Raw genomic sequence first — 15,615 nt, forward strand, 5'->3', positions numbered from 1 at the left:
AATCTTAAAAAAGGTACTGTGTTCTGTAGTACCCTATCCCCTGATTCATATTTGTGCCTTCAAAGCTTGGTTCAATACATACTGTGCTACTCAATTAAAGGACAAGTAATGGGCAGGTCTACTGTACTGTCCAGAGAGAACGGTTCTGGACCAATAGTATGCAGAAAGTCCATGAGGAGTTACTGTACCTCTGCATGTTGGGACAACTGGGCTGAAGCCTTCCTCACTTATTTCGTTCATTGCCACACAGGTCAGGTTTCCAGGCGTATGGCTGTCCAGGAATAGAACAGGACCTGAGCTCAGGGTCTGATTGGACCCTGTCCAGGCAAATGGCTGCTCGGTCCAGATCATCACAACTCTGTCTCCTTTATCAACAGAGCAGGTCAGAACAACTCTCCCATCAAAAGTACAGGAGGTTCTCACCTTTGGTTTGGAAACAGGTTCTGAAATGTAAATCAATCATGTCACACAAATATACACTCACACAGTGCAAAGTCAATCAACAAGCTACAACAGAGAATATTATTTTCAGTCAAAATGAAGCAAATAAATTAACATTCATGGTCAATAAATGAACGAAAGCCCAAAAAAAACAAAAAAACAAATTTGTACGTTAAAGGGGCAATTTGCAAGCGGGTACATCAATTTTTGGACTTAAATTAATGATATACCCATTGATTCTTGAAGAATATTACTTATAAATGCCTCATGAGCTTAGTTCCACTGTCATACCCCACCAGAAACCAAAATATAAGCCTGTTTTACTCCATTGTTTATAAACAATGTGATTGTAAACAAACTGTATAGCTTAAAAAAATTGTTGAAACAATAATCTTGATATTGTGCATCCATAGCTCAGTCTGAATTTGAGAGTGGATAGAGAGTGGAACTCCATCCCTCAGATGGAGAGTGGAACCCCATCCCTCAGCTGTTTACCAAAACAATGGCTGGGTTGACACTGTTATTGTTTGAATTGCAGATTGCCCCTTTAATCAACATAGACGTGTATGTTTGTGCTAAAACTTCCCTGACAAATTGAAGAATTGTGTAATTTCAAACAACTCACCTAGAATACTGAGCTCAATGTGCCGCTCGGATAAACGGCCTCCATTTTCACTGTATTGTTCAACAGTATAATTTCCACTGTCTCTTTTCAGTCCTTCTTGAAACTTCAGTGAACCATTTAGAAAGATCTCACACCTATCCATTAAATTAACAAGCGTACCATTTCTAGCTATTAACATATCTGTATTATCATGTTTCCATCTTATGTCAGAGATCTTGGCGTGTAAGTGCATTTTAGGGTGAAGGAATATGGAGTTTCCTACACGTCCAACTACTCTGATGTCTTCTGCAACAACTGAAAATAAAGCATTTCAATGCTTTAAATAGATGAGCAAAAAACTATAGTTACAAATATTTTTTTGACTTATCAAGAAAAACTATTCAGCCTACTTACCATAGCTTATGTAGAGGTGAAGAAGCATCATCCACATTGGAAGCCCACCAGTAGATGTTAAAACTCTTAGAGTATGGGGTGAGGACATGTTTGTAAACTAGAAAGTTTGGCATGAAATTAATGTGTAGTTGTCATTACGCTCAGACAGTTCTGTTTCCTGCTATGGGGAAATGGCCAACTAGTCATGAAACCACAGCATATGTGTCACGTTCTGACCTATTTCCTTTGTTTTGTATTTATTTAGTATGGTCAGGGTGTGAGTTGGGTGGGCAGTCTATAAAGGTTTTGGCCTTTCTAGGGAGTTTTTCCTAGCCACCGTGCTTCTACACCTGCATTGCTTGCTGTTTGGGGTTTTAGGCTGGGTTTCTGTACAGCACTTTGAGATATCAGCTGATGTACGAAGGGCTATATAAATAAATTTGATTTGATTTGATTTGATGTTTGTTTTTCTATGTTTTGGGGCATTTCTATGTTTCGGCCTAACATGGTTCTCAATCAGAGGCAGGTGTCATTAGTTGTCTCTGATTGAGAATCATACTTAGGTAGCCTGGGTTGCACTGTTTGTTTGTGGGTGATTGTCTATGTTAGTGGCTTGTGTCAGCACAGGTCTCATTTTGTAGCTTCACGTTCGAATTTGGTTTATTGTTTTTGTTACTCGTTTGTATAGTGTTCAGTCTTTCTTTATTAAAGATCTACCATGGACACTTACCACGCCGCATATTGGTCCTCTGATCCTTTTCGCCTCTCCTCTTCAGATGAAGAGGAGGACGACCGTGACAATATGGGTTCAAGCATTCTACAAGTTTCACTCACTGAACAGAGAAATGTAAAAAAAATATTTTGTGCTTACAACGAGACACACTGTAAACAATGTCAACTCACCTCCATGTCCTACTCATGTTTTCACTTTAAAAAATATATACATTATTTCACCATTACTTAACCAGGTAGGCTAGTTGAGAACAAGTTCTCATTTACAACTGCGACCTGGCCAAGATAAAGCAAAGCAGGGTGACAAAAACAACACAGAGTGACACATGGAATAAACAAACGTACAGTCAACAACACAATAACACTTTTTCTTCTCTCCATGAAGAGCAGGCTGATCACAGGCCAGGCTGAGCTACTGAGCTGTAGAAACACTAATAGGTGTGGCTGCGGGATGCTGTTCATATACCATGCCTTGCGAAAGTATTCGGCCCCCTTGAACTTTCACATCATGATTGTGTCCCACTTGTTGTTGATTCTTCACAAAAACATAAAGATATAAAACTATGTTTGAAGCCTGAAATGTGGCAAAAGGTCGCAAAGTTCAAGGGGGCCGAATACTTTCGCAAGACACTGTACATGTTGTACCGTTTCTTTTTTAGCTACTCTGCAAAGCACACTCATTAACCACTTTATATACAATATAGAATTATAACCTGCTAAAGTACCCAATGCATTTTACACTCTGGGCCTAGTTTAACTTCTGTGGTTTGCCTTGCTCTGTTGATGCGCATCAGACCGTTTCATTTTCACATCAGTTAGCCACTTTACCACAGCTTGCTAAAACAGTGTACTTGCAATGCAAATTATCATTCCTATTTTCTTATCTACATGTTTCAAAATCAGTTATTTCTGAAAAGACAATAAACGATGCAATGGAAGGCGTTTCATTGTCTTGATCTTGATAGTTTGGCTACAACTGAGGTTGAAGCAATAGGTTGTAAACTGGAATAGTGCAAAATGAGAAACCTGGATGTGTTTTTCTGCTTTGAATAGAGGTCATGCTGATTCCTCCCTGAAAGAGGCACTTCTGCTTCCAACTTTAAAAGAAACTGAGGGAGATTATTTATTAAGCAAAATTATTTATTTCCATATATGTACATCAGATATGAATCATCTATTTAAAAAGTTAAGTAATAAAGTATGATGTTACAAAATATCACCTAAATCACCTAAAATAAATATTTAGAAAAAGTACTTAAAGTAATTTCCACAATCTCAAAACGTTTATCGAAAAGACAATGACCCAACACACCTCCAGGTTGTGTAAGGGCTATTTTCCAAGAAGGAGAGTGATGGAGAGTTGCATCAGATGACCTGGCTTCCACAATCACCTGACCTGTAAGGACTGACACTGGAGTCGAAAAGCAGGTACATGGAGTCAAACATTTAATGAGGAACAGACAAGGAACAAGACAGGAACAGCATCAGCACACGGGTAACAAAATGGCAGGAATGTTATTGCAACAGTGGGGAACAGAGATGGGGAACTGACAAATATAGGGGAAGTAATAAACAGGAGATTGAGTCCAGGTGAGTCCAATAATACGCTGATACGCGTGACAAGGGAAGGCAGGTGTGCGTAACGATGGTGGCAGTAGTGTGTAATGATGGAGAGCCTGGCGCCTTTGGGCACCAGGAAGGGGGAGCGGGAGCAGGCGTGACATGACCTCAACCCAATTGAGATGGTTTGGGATTAGTTGGACCGCAGAGTGAAGGAAAAGCAGCCAACAAGTGTTCAGCATATGTGGGAACTCCTTCAAGATGGTTGGAAAAGCATTCCAGGTGAATCTGTCATAGAGAATGCCAAGAGTGTGCGAAACTGTCATCTTTGGCTACTTTGAAGAACCTCAAATATAAAATATCCACACACAAAATATCCAGACTTTTTTGGTTACTACATGATTCCATATGTGTTATTTCATAGTTTTGATGTCTTCACTATTATTCTACATTGGAGAAAATAGTCCAAATAAAGAAAAACCGTTGAATGAGTAGGTGTGTCCAAACTTATGACTGGAACTGTATATTTAACCTATTCTTATACCAGTGTAAAGAGCAGACCATAAGACTGAACCTTACAAAGTGTTAGGAATAATAACTTGCTAAGCCACACAATGCATGTTCCACTAGTATAACCTCTGTGGTTTCCCCTCGCTCTGACGAAGCACATCAGACTTATGTTCAGAACCGAGTCATCCCAGTTAGCCACTTTTACCACAGCTCTCTGTCTGCTGAGAACATGGACTGCAAGTACTGACCACTGAAAAACACATTTTGATAGTTTGACAAAATTTGTCAGGCCATGCACAAAAGCTACAAACCATACCGCAAGGCTAGTGGCTAGCTTTTGCTAACACGGAGTCCTCATCTGCAAACTATATCTCTCTCTCTCTCTCTCTCTCTCTCTCTCTCTCTCTCTCTCTGATTTTAACATTGTGTTTTCAACTTTTACACACTTTATTACATTGTGTATGTTTATTCAAACAGAAGATATCATTCAACATGTCTTCACCAGGTATTTCAACTCACAACCCTTTGATTCACAGCATTCTGATATTCTTGCAATGCCACCATGTCTGCATCAGTGACTGATTTCCCCTATAGGCCTATTCCTACAGTTTGTATTTCAAAGGACATCTCAGCTCTGTAAAAAAACACTGAATTTTTTTTATCATACTGATTCAGCCGTAAAAATAAAACAGAATAATATGCTCCACCACTATTAGACAACTAAACTGAAAACCCAAACCAAATGACTGAAACAAGTAAATTAAATAAATGAGAGAATAGTCAGTTTAACTGATAACTAAAATAGCAGTGCTTTTGCTAAGAGCAGAAGTGTATCATAAGTAATGATGCACCGTTGAGAGCAACTTGACTGGCTGCATCATTGTTTGGTATGGAAACTGCTTGGCATCTGAATCTCTTGCACTGGCTCTATGCACACTCACTGGACTCTACCAGCACACTCACTGGACTCTACCAACACACTCACTGGACTCTACCAACACACTCACTGGACTCTACCAACACACTCACTGGACTCTACCAACACACTCATTGGACTCTACCAACACACTCACTGGACTCTACCAGCACACTCACTGGACTCTACCAGCACACTCACTGGACTCTACCAACACACTCACTGGACTCTACCAACACACTCACGACATTCCAACAAACGCCTCAATGTAAAAACATTTTCACATACGCTGCTGCTACTCTGTTTATTATCTATCCTGATTGCCTAGTTACTTTTACCTCTACCTACATGTACATATTACCTAATACCCCTGCACCTTGACTTGGTACCGGTACTTTTTGTATATACAGTTGAAGTCAGAAATGTACATACATGTTACGGTGCGTGAATGAGGACCCAAAAGCGAATTAACTTAAACAGAGCTTCTTTAATTACCAAACATAGGTAGGCTCAGACGGACCGGCAGATTCCGACAGGACAAGACAAGGTTACAGCAAACATGACGACAGTCTGGTTCAGGCATGAAACACAACAAACAAGAATCCGACAAGGACAGGAACAAAAACAGAGAGAGATATAGGGGACTAATCAGAGGGAAAAGGGGAACAGGTGGGAGAAGGGGTGACGAGGTAGTCAAGAGGAGACAAGGAACAGCTGGGGGAAAGCGGGGGAGAAAAGGTAACCTAACAACGACCAGCAGAGGGAGACAGAGTGAAGGGAAAGGACAGAGACAAGACACAACATGACAGTACATGACAATACACCTTAGCCAAATACGTTTAAACTCAGTTTTTCACAATTCCTGACATTTAATCCCAGTAAAAATTCCCTGTCTTAGGTCAGTTAGGATCATTACTTTATTTTAAGAATGTGAAATGTCTGAATAATAGTAGAGAGAATTATTTATTTCAGCTTTTATTTCTTTAAACACATTCCTAGTGGTTCAGAAGTTTACATACACTCAACTAGTATTCAGTAGCATTGCCTTTAAATTGTTTAACTTGGGTCAAACATTTCGGGTAGCCTTCCACAAGCTTCCCACAATAAGTTGGGTGAATTTTGGCCCAATCCTCCTGACAGAGCTGGTGTAAGTGAGTCAGGTTTGTAGGCCTCCTTGCTCGCACACGCTTTTTCAGTCCACAAATTTTCTGTAGGATTGAGGTCATGGCTTGTGATGGCCACTCCAATACCTTGACGTTGTGGTCCTTATTTAGCCATTTTGCCACAACTTTTGAAGTATGCCTGGGGTCATTGTCCATTTGGAAGACCCATTTGCGACCAAGCTTAAACTTGGGATGTCTTGAGATGTTGCTTCAATATATTCACATATTTTTCCTTCCTCAAGATCCCATTTATTTTGTGAAGTGCACCAGTCCCTCATGCAGCAAAGCACCTCCACAACATGATGCTGCCACCCCCATGCTTCACAGCTGGGATAGTGTTCTTTGGCTTGCAAGCCTCCGCCTTTGTCCTCCAAACATAACCATGGTCATTATGGCCAAACAGTTCTATTTTTGTTTCATCAGACCAGAGGACATTTCTCCAAAAAGTACGATCTTTTCCCATGTGCATTTGCAAACCGTAGTCTGGCTATTTTATGGCGGTTTTGGAGCAGTGGCTTCTTCCTTACTGAGTGGCCTTTCAGGTTATGTCAATATATAGGACTCGTTTTACTGTGGGTACAGATACTTTTGTACCTGTTTCCTCCAGAATCTTCACAAGGTCGTTTGCTGTTGTTCTGGGATTGATTTGCCCTTTTCACACCAAAGTACGTTCATCTTTAGGAGACAGAACACATCTCCTTCCTGAGCGGTATGATGGCTGCGTGGTCCCATGGTGTTTATACTTACGTACTAATGTTTGTACAGATGAGCGTGGTACAATCAGGCATTTGGAAATTGCTCCCAAGAATGAATCAGACTTTTGGAGGTCTACGATTTTCTTTCTGAGGTATTGGCTGATTTCTTTAGATTTTCCCATGACGTCAAGCAAAGAGGCACTGAGATTGAAGGTAGGCCTTGAAATTAATCCACAGGAACATCTCCAATTGACTCAAATGATTTCAATTAGCCTATCAGAAGATTCTAAAGCCATAACATAATTTGGAATTTTCCAAGTTGTTTAAAGGCACAGTCAACTTAGTGTATGTAAACTTCTGACCCACTGGAATTGTGATACAGTGAATTATTAGTGAAATAATCTGTATGTAAACAATTGTTGGCAAAATTACTTGTGTCATGCACAAAGTAGATGTCCTCACCGAAACTATAGTTTTTTAACGAGAAATTTGTGGAGTGGTTGAAAAATGAGTTTTAATGATTCCAACCTAAGTGTATGTAAACTTACGACTTCAACTGTAGCCTCGATGTTGTTATTTTATTGTGCTACTATTTCCTTTTTAACTCTGCATTGTTGAGAAAGGGCTGGTAAGCATTTCACGGTAAAGTCTACCTGCTTTATTCGGCGCATGTGACTAAAAACATTTTATTTGATTGATTTGAACGTGTAGGGGACCTCTGAAATTCTACAGACTTTGTTGCGCAGAAGAAAGATTGTGTGGTTTTGTATGAGTGTGTGTTTCAGGATGGCTTCCTGAAATTCCCCCAAGCATCTGATTGGTCGGCCCCATTGCTAATTGGAGCTGACCCCGCCCTCTTGTCAGGATACAGCGGTATCCCATTAGACGCCTTCTCCAGTGTTCTGTTGCTCAGAAGGGTTATATGAGGGTTATATCTTGAGTTGGTTGTTTCTAAGATAGAGCTGAGGGTTATATCCTGGGTTGGTTGTTTCTAAGATAGAGCTGAGGGTTATTTCCTGGGTTGTTTGTTTCTCAGATAGAGTTGAGTGTTAAATCATATGTTGGTTGTTTCTCAGAAAGATGATTAGTATGTCCTATGTTGGTTTTTGCTGAGAGACAGGGTTTTGCTGAGAGACAGGGTTTTGCTGAGAGACAGGGTTTTGCTGAGAGACAGGGTTTTGCTGAGAGACAGGGTTTTGCTGAGAGACAGGGTTTTGCTGAGAGACAGGGTTTTTGCTGAGAGACAGGTTTTTGTGAAGTATTTTGTAGCGGTCCTGCGGAGGTATGTTTATGTCCAAAGGACTGTTTTGATTATTAAACTTTTTTGTACTTTTCTGTTGTTCCCAGGGGGGAAGGAGAAGGCACCTAGGGAGTGCTTAGGCAAGAGGCCTGCGGGCATACATAACCTGTACTCTCTATACACACTAGGTAAGACCTGGGCGGACCACCCCGTGTATTTTGGTTTGCGCATCAGGTGGTGCTAAATTGACCGTTCCCAGTAAACGGTCAATTTTCTGCCTTTGTCACCCTTACTCGCACCTACAGTCCCATATCTCTTTCACTCCACGGGGAGTTGAGTTGTAGTAGGGTGTTGCGTTCCCTCTTCCTAGAGGCTTACTTAACAGATCGACACACCCCAAACCCAAAGGTTGTGAGGGGGTAATATTGAAAAGTCAGTACTAAGCGGTCATGTAAATGTATTCATATTCTCATTGATTAAAAATGGACACTATTTTAGCTGAAAAGGACATCCCCGGGACAAACTAGGATGTAGACAAAACTACTCCTGTACACACATATGAGAGTGCTCTGAAATCCATGTAGATAGTAAGCTGGACACGTGAAATTTTAAACAACGTTCTTTTCTGATAAAAACGAGTTCATTGCATCCGCCGTGGAGCCCAGTATCCGCCGTGGAGCCCAGTTTCATAAAGTGCATTGACAATGTCGTACCCATAGCAACGATTAAAACATTCCCAAACCAGAAACCGTGGATTGATGGCAGCATTCGTGTGAAACTGAACGAGCCAACCACTGCTTTTAACCAGGACAAGGTGCCCGGAAACATGACCGAATACAAACAGTGTAGCTATTCCCTCCGCAAGGCAATTAAACAAGCTAAGCGTCAGTATAGTAGACAAAGTAGAGTCGCAATTCAACGGCTCAGACACAAGAGGTATGTGGCAGGGTCTACAGTCAATCACAGATTACAAAAAGAAAACCATCCCCGTCGCGGACCAGGATGTCTTGCCCCCAGACAGACTAAATAACTTTTTTGCCCACTTTGAGGACAATACAGTGCCACTGACACGGCCCGCTACCAAAACATGCGGGCTCTCCTTCACCGCTGCCAATATGAGTAAAACATTTAAATGTGTTAATCCTCGCAAAGCTACCACCCCAGACGGCATTCCTAGCCGCGTCCTCAGAGCATGCGCAGACCAGCTAGCTGGTGTATATACAGACATATTCAATCAATCCCTATTCCAGTGTGCTGTTCCCACATGCTTCAAGAGGGCCACCATTGTCCCTGTTCTCAAGAAAGTTAAGGTAACTGAGCTAAAGGACTACCGCCCCGTAGCACTCACTTCCGTCATCATGAAGTGCTTTGAGAGACTAGTCAAGGACCATATCACCTCCACCCTACCTGACACCCTAGACCCACTCCAATTTGCTTACCGCCCAAATAGGTCCACAGACGACGCAATCGCAACCACACTGCACACTGCCATAACCCATTTGGACAAGAGGAATACCTATGTGAGAATGCTGTTCATCAACTACAGCTCAGCATTTAACACCATAGTACCCTCCAAACTCGTCACCAAGCTCGAGACCCTGGGTCTCGACCCCGCCCTGTGCAACTGGGTACTGGACTTCCTGATGGGCCGCCCCCAGGTGGTCAGGGTAGGTAACAACATCTCCACCCCGCTGATCCTCAACACTGGGGCCCCACAAGGGTGCGTTCTGAGCCCTCTCCTGTATTCCATGTTCACCCACGACTGCATGGCCATGCACACCTCCAACTCAATCATCAAGTTTGCGGACGACACTACAGTGGTAGGCTTGAGACAGCCTACAGGGAGGAGGTGAGGGCCCTCGGAGTGTGGTGTCAGGAAAATAACCTTACACTCAACGTCAACAAAACAAAGGAGATGATTGTGGACTTCAGGAAACAGCAGAGTGAGCACCCCCCTATCCACATTGACGGGACAGTAGTGGAGAGGGTAGTAAGTTTTAAGTTCCTCGGCGTACACATGACGGATAAACTGAATTGGTCCACCCACACAGACAGCATTGTGAAGAAGGCGCAGCAGCGCCTCTTCAACCTCAGGAGGCTGAAGAAATTTGGCTTGTCTCCAAACGCACTCACAAACTTCTACAGATGTACAATCGAGAGCATCGAGAGCAAAAAATTTGATCATATTACTCCAGTGCTAGCCTCTCTACACTGGCTTCCTGTCAAAGCAAGGGCTGATTTCAAGGTTTTACTGCTAACCTACAAAGCATTACATGGGCTTGCTCCTACCTATCTCTCTGATTTGGTCCTGCCGTACATACCTACACGTACGCTACGGTCACAAGACGCAGGCCTCCTAATTGTCCCTAGAATTTTTAAGCAAACAGCTGGAGGCAGGGCTTTCTCCTATAGAGCTCCATTTTTATGGAACGGTCTGCCTACCCATATCAGAGACGCAAACTCGGTCTCAACCTTTAAGTCTCTACTGAAGACTCATCTCTTCAGTGGGTCATATGATTGAGTGTAGTCTGGCCCAGGAGTGGGAGGGTGAACGGAAAGGCTCTGGAGCAACGAACCGCACCTTGCTGTCTCTGCCTGGCCGGTTCCCCTCTTTCCACTGGGATTCTCTGCCTCTAACCCTATTACAGGGGCTGAGTCACTGGCTTTACTGGGGCTCTCTCATGCCGTCCCTGGAGGGGGTGCGTCACCTGAGTGGGTTGATTCACTGATGTGGTCATCCTGTCTGGGTTGCCCCCCCCCCCCCCCCCTTGGGTTGTGCCGTGGCGGAGGTCTTTGTGGGCTATACTCAGCCTTGTCTCAGGATGGTAAGTTGGTGGTTGAAGATATCCCTCTAGTGGTGTGGGGGCTGTGCTTTGGCAAAGTGGGTGGGGTTATATCCTTCCTGTTTGGCCCTGTCCGGGGGTGTCCTCGGAATGGGCCACAGTGTCTCCTGACCCCTCCTGTCTCAGCCTCCAGTATTTATGCTGCAGTAGTTTATGTGTCGGGGGGCTAGGGTCAGTTTGTTATATCTGGAGTACTTCTCCTGTCCCATTCGGTGTCCTGTGTGAATCTAAGTGTGTGTTCTCTAATTCTCTCCTTCTCTCTTTCTCTCTCTCGGAGGACCTGAGCCCTAGGACCATGCCCCAGGACTACCTGACATGATGACTCCTTGCTGTCCCCAGTCCACCTGGCTGTGCTGCTGCTCCAGTTTCAACTGTTCTGCCTTATTATTATTCGACCATGCTGGTCATTTATGAACATTTGAACATCTTGACCATGTTTTGTTATAATCTCCACCCGGCACAGCCAGAAGAGGACTGGCCACCCCACATAGCCTGGTTCCTCTCTAGGTTTCTTCCTAGGTTTTGGCCTTTCTAGGGAGTTTTTCCTAGCCACCGTGCTTCTACACCTGCATTGCTTGCTGTTTGGGGTTTTAGGCTGGGTTTCTGTACAGCACTTTGAGATATCAGCTGATGTACGAAGGGCTATATAAATACATTTGATTTGATTTGATTTGATTTGATCCTGTCGGGCTGTATCACCCGCCTGGTACGGCAACTGCTCCGCCCACAACCATAAGGCTCTCCAGAGGGTAGTGAGGTCTGCACAACGCATCACCGGGGGCAAACTACCTGCCCTCCGGGACACCTACACCACCCAATGTCACAGGAAGACCAAAAAGATAATCAAGGACAACAACCACCTGAGCCTTTGCCTGTTCACCCTGCTGTCATCCAGAAGGTCGAGGTCAGTACAGATGAATCAAAGAGACTGAGAGACTGAAAAATAACTTATATCTCAAGGCCTTCAGACTGTTAACTTCTTTGATACTGGGGTCAGTATTGAGTAGCTTGGATGAATAAGGTGCCCAGAGTAAACTGCCTGCTACTCAGGCCCAGTTGCTGAAGTTTCTAAAACTGTTTGAATGATGTCTGTGAGTATAACAGAACTCATATGGCAGGCGAAAACCTGAGAAAAAATCCAACCAGGAAGTGGGAAATCTGAGGTTTGTAGTTTTTCAACTCATTGCCTTTCGAATACACAGGGTCTATGGGGTCATATTGCACTTCCTAAGGCTTCCACTAGATGTCAACAGTCTTTAGAACCGTGTTTGAGGCTTCTACTGTGAAGTGGGGGCGAATGAGAGGGGATTGAGTCAGAGGTCTGGCAGAGTGCCATGAGCTGACCACGTGCGTTCACGTGATAGTTAGCTTGTGTTCCATTGCAATTCTACAGACAAAGGAATTCTCCGGTTGGAACATTATTGAAGATTTATGATATCATCCTAAAGACTGATTCTATAATTCGTTTGACATGTTTCTACGAACTGTAATATAACTTTTCGTCTGAACTTTCGTATGGACTTGCCTGCGCGTCGTGAGTTTGGATTGTGTACTAAACGCGCAAACAAAAAGGAGGTATATGGACACAAATGATGGACTTTATCGAACAAATCAAACATTTATTGTGGAACTGGGATTCCTGGGAGTGCATTCTGATGAAGATCATCAAAGATAAGTGAATATTTATAATGCTATTTCTGACTTCTGTTGACTGCACAACATGGCAGATATCTGTTTGGCTGTTTTGTTGTCTGAGCACTGTACTCAGAATATTGCATGGTGTGCTTTTTCGGTAAAGCTTTTTTGAAATCTGACAGCGGTTGCATACAATGCCACTTTATATAATTTCACCCTACATTACTCATCTCATATGTATATACTGTACTCTATACCATCTACTGCATCTTGCCTATGCTGTTCCGCCATCGCTCATTCATATATTTTTATGTACATATTCTTATTCATTCCTTTACACTTGTGTGTGTAAGGTGGATGTTGTGAAATTGTTAGGTTAGATTAATTGTTAGATATTACTGCATGGTCGGAACTAGAAGCACAATCATTTCGCAACACTCACATTAACATCTGCTAACCATGTGTATGTGACAAATAAAATTGTATTTGATTTGATTAGCGTCAAAAGTCCTTGTAGTGCTTCTGCCATGAAGTCTTGGATCTATATATAAGGATATCTACAAGGATATATATAAGGATATCTAGCTTCTTTGACTTCTTTGACTTCTTAGACACTTGTGCTGTACTATTTTATTCACTGTGACTTTAAATGCCACAAAATCCACCTTCTACATTGAGTGTATCCAGATCACCCGATTGACTTAAAACACTAGCAACTGGTTGCAATGCATCCACCGCTATGTCTTCAACACTATTGCCCCTTGCCCCTTCAACTCTCTTCACCACCTCCTCATAGGAGATCCTCTGAGCAGCCCTGATCCTTGACACCTCGACCTCGTTCCCCCTAATATGGCACTCAAGGAAGTCCGGAGTATGATCCCACTACGTGTAACATTTTCCAGTAACAGATTCTTCAATATCATTCTTCCCCCGTCTGCAAACATTTGACACGTGACCATATCCTTTACAATTTCCACGCTAAAACGGTTTGGACACAATTTCCCTCACCGCAAACCTCACATATCCAAGCTTCACATATACAGGTAGAGTCTCCTCAAATAACAATAATATCGATAGGCTTTTCTCCTTCCTTCCATTTACCATATGGTCAGGCGACGTGCACTGACCACTTCTGGGATTTTGTGACTAAGGTACTCATCATCTATATCCAATGAGACTCTAGCGATAACTCCTTTGGCAGGCACCCTGCTCCGAAGATCAGTACATGTTACTTCTGACGTGGACAATTTATCCAGGTCCAGTGCAGCTTCTTCTGTTCTTTATCAAAACATTTAACCAACACAAGGCCCTTTTAGTCACCTTGATTGGATCCACATTTCCCACTGCTTTCTTCACAGTCCTCGATATTACAAATGGATTTCCCAAATGAATCTACTTGTCCAAAAAAACGCAATCCAATAAGAAATGCATTATTGGACCGGACCTTGTCTTCTACTACAACTTTTTTGATTTCACTATTTTCCATTTGTTATCACACACTTCACTTGCCACACTTTTGGATTCAAGCACAGTCATCATTTCCTCCCATGGAAGCTACCTCGACCTGACAGTTCCTGCTGCTACTACTGTCAACACAGCTTTGACACTTGCGAGCAACAAAAGGCCTCATGGCTGGGACACTCACTGATGACCACCTTAATTGCATGAACCTGATGTGCTTATCAAGGCTTCCTGGCAGAGCACAGACCTTGACTCAGTTGGTGCTGACACTTGCCTACTGTATGCCCTTCGCTATAATATTTGAAAATGTCTCTGTTATTTGAGTGATACATTATCTTCTGCTATTTAACTGACAGATATTTATTATATTCTTATGCAGGTGTAAAGACAAAGTTTATGACTGAACCAAAATAATATTGTTAATAACTTTAATAATTACCTGCAGGCCAGGAAATGCATTTTACACTCTGGGCCTAGTTTAACTTCCCTTATTCTGATGAAACACATCAAACTGTTTTCAGAACAGACTCACCAATAGCCACTGTCATGACGCTGGCCTAGGGGTAGGTTTATGACAGTCATAAATACCTCTCCCCCCATTTTCCTCTCTCTACCCTACGGATGTTACTATTGAAAATCCCTTGGTTAACATAGAGATTCTGGGAACATCAGAAGGTGGGGGGAAATGAACCATATTTTGGTAATCTGACCAGTTGAACATATGCTTTGGTACTTAATGAATGTGATGTCAGTTCGGTTGTCATCTGAGACATTCTCATCAATGATAAGATGACATAAACTCTACAGTGGAAAGTCTACACATTATAGTTATCAGATTCACATGGAATTGTTGTGCAATTTAAATGTTTGAATATTAAGTTATTTGTGATGGGATGAATTAGGATTTTAGCTTCTAAAATGTGAGAATTGGGTTTTCATGAGTGAATTAGGCCCGACTCAGTGGCCCGCCCATGTGAAGAGACATTGGTTATAACCAATGAAACACGACCTCCTCTCCCTTCCTATATAAAGCCTTGACGACAATATAACCTCCTGTTCCGAGGACGTGAGGACGATGGTCCATACGTTAAAAGGGTCTACTATGTCAACAACAGAACTAAGCCAACCTCAGTGTGAGCTTTGGTTGTGAATGGTATGAACTTTGAGCTCTTATTCACTAATGAAGTGAGACATTCTAGCTGTTGAGTTAGCAACAGCAGCTGTAAACGTGGGCTAGGAAAGGACAGACACAGTATTCTGTCTACCAGACAACGACGACACTACAACATATCCAATTTACCACTAGAGACATTCTTCAAAGGACAAAGGACTCTGTTGGGCAACACGGCCTTCCATCTACCACCAACCTACCAAAGCGCAGCTCTGAGTAAATATTTATTGCATTTTCCTTTTCCAAATGAG

At 42.6% G+C, this 15,615-nt stretch overlaps 1 long non-coding RNA gene across 3 annotated transcripts in view; it reads left to right on the plus strand.

The window, feature by feature from the left end:
* Positions 1–11,500, plus strand: part of LOC110510226 (uncharacterized) — a 212,749-nt gene extending 201,249 nt beyond the window's left edge. For 2 of the 3 annotated variants that reach the window (XR_016493206.1, XR_016493203.1), the window contains exon 11: positions 11,375–11,500. This is a non-coding gene — a long non-coding RNA (uncharacterized LOC110510226). The remainder of the gene's footprint in view (positions 1–11,374) is intronic. The other variant, XR_016493201.1, reaches the window with a different exon arrangement.
* The last annotated feature ends 4,115 nt before the right edge of the window (positions 11,501–15,615 follow it).

The sequence above is a fragment of the Oncorhynchus mykiss genome, chromosome 29, assembly GCF_057628025.1.
Source record: "Oncorhynchus mykiss isolate SJ-2025 chromosome 29, ASM5762802v1, whole genome shotgun sequence".
Classification (NCBI taxonomy): domain Eukaryota; kingdom Metazoa; phylum Chordata; class Actinopteri; order Salmoniformes; family Salmonidae; genus Oncorhynchus; species Oncorhynchus mykiss.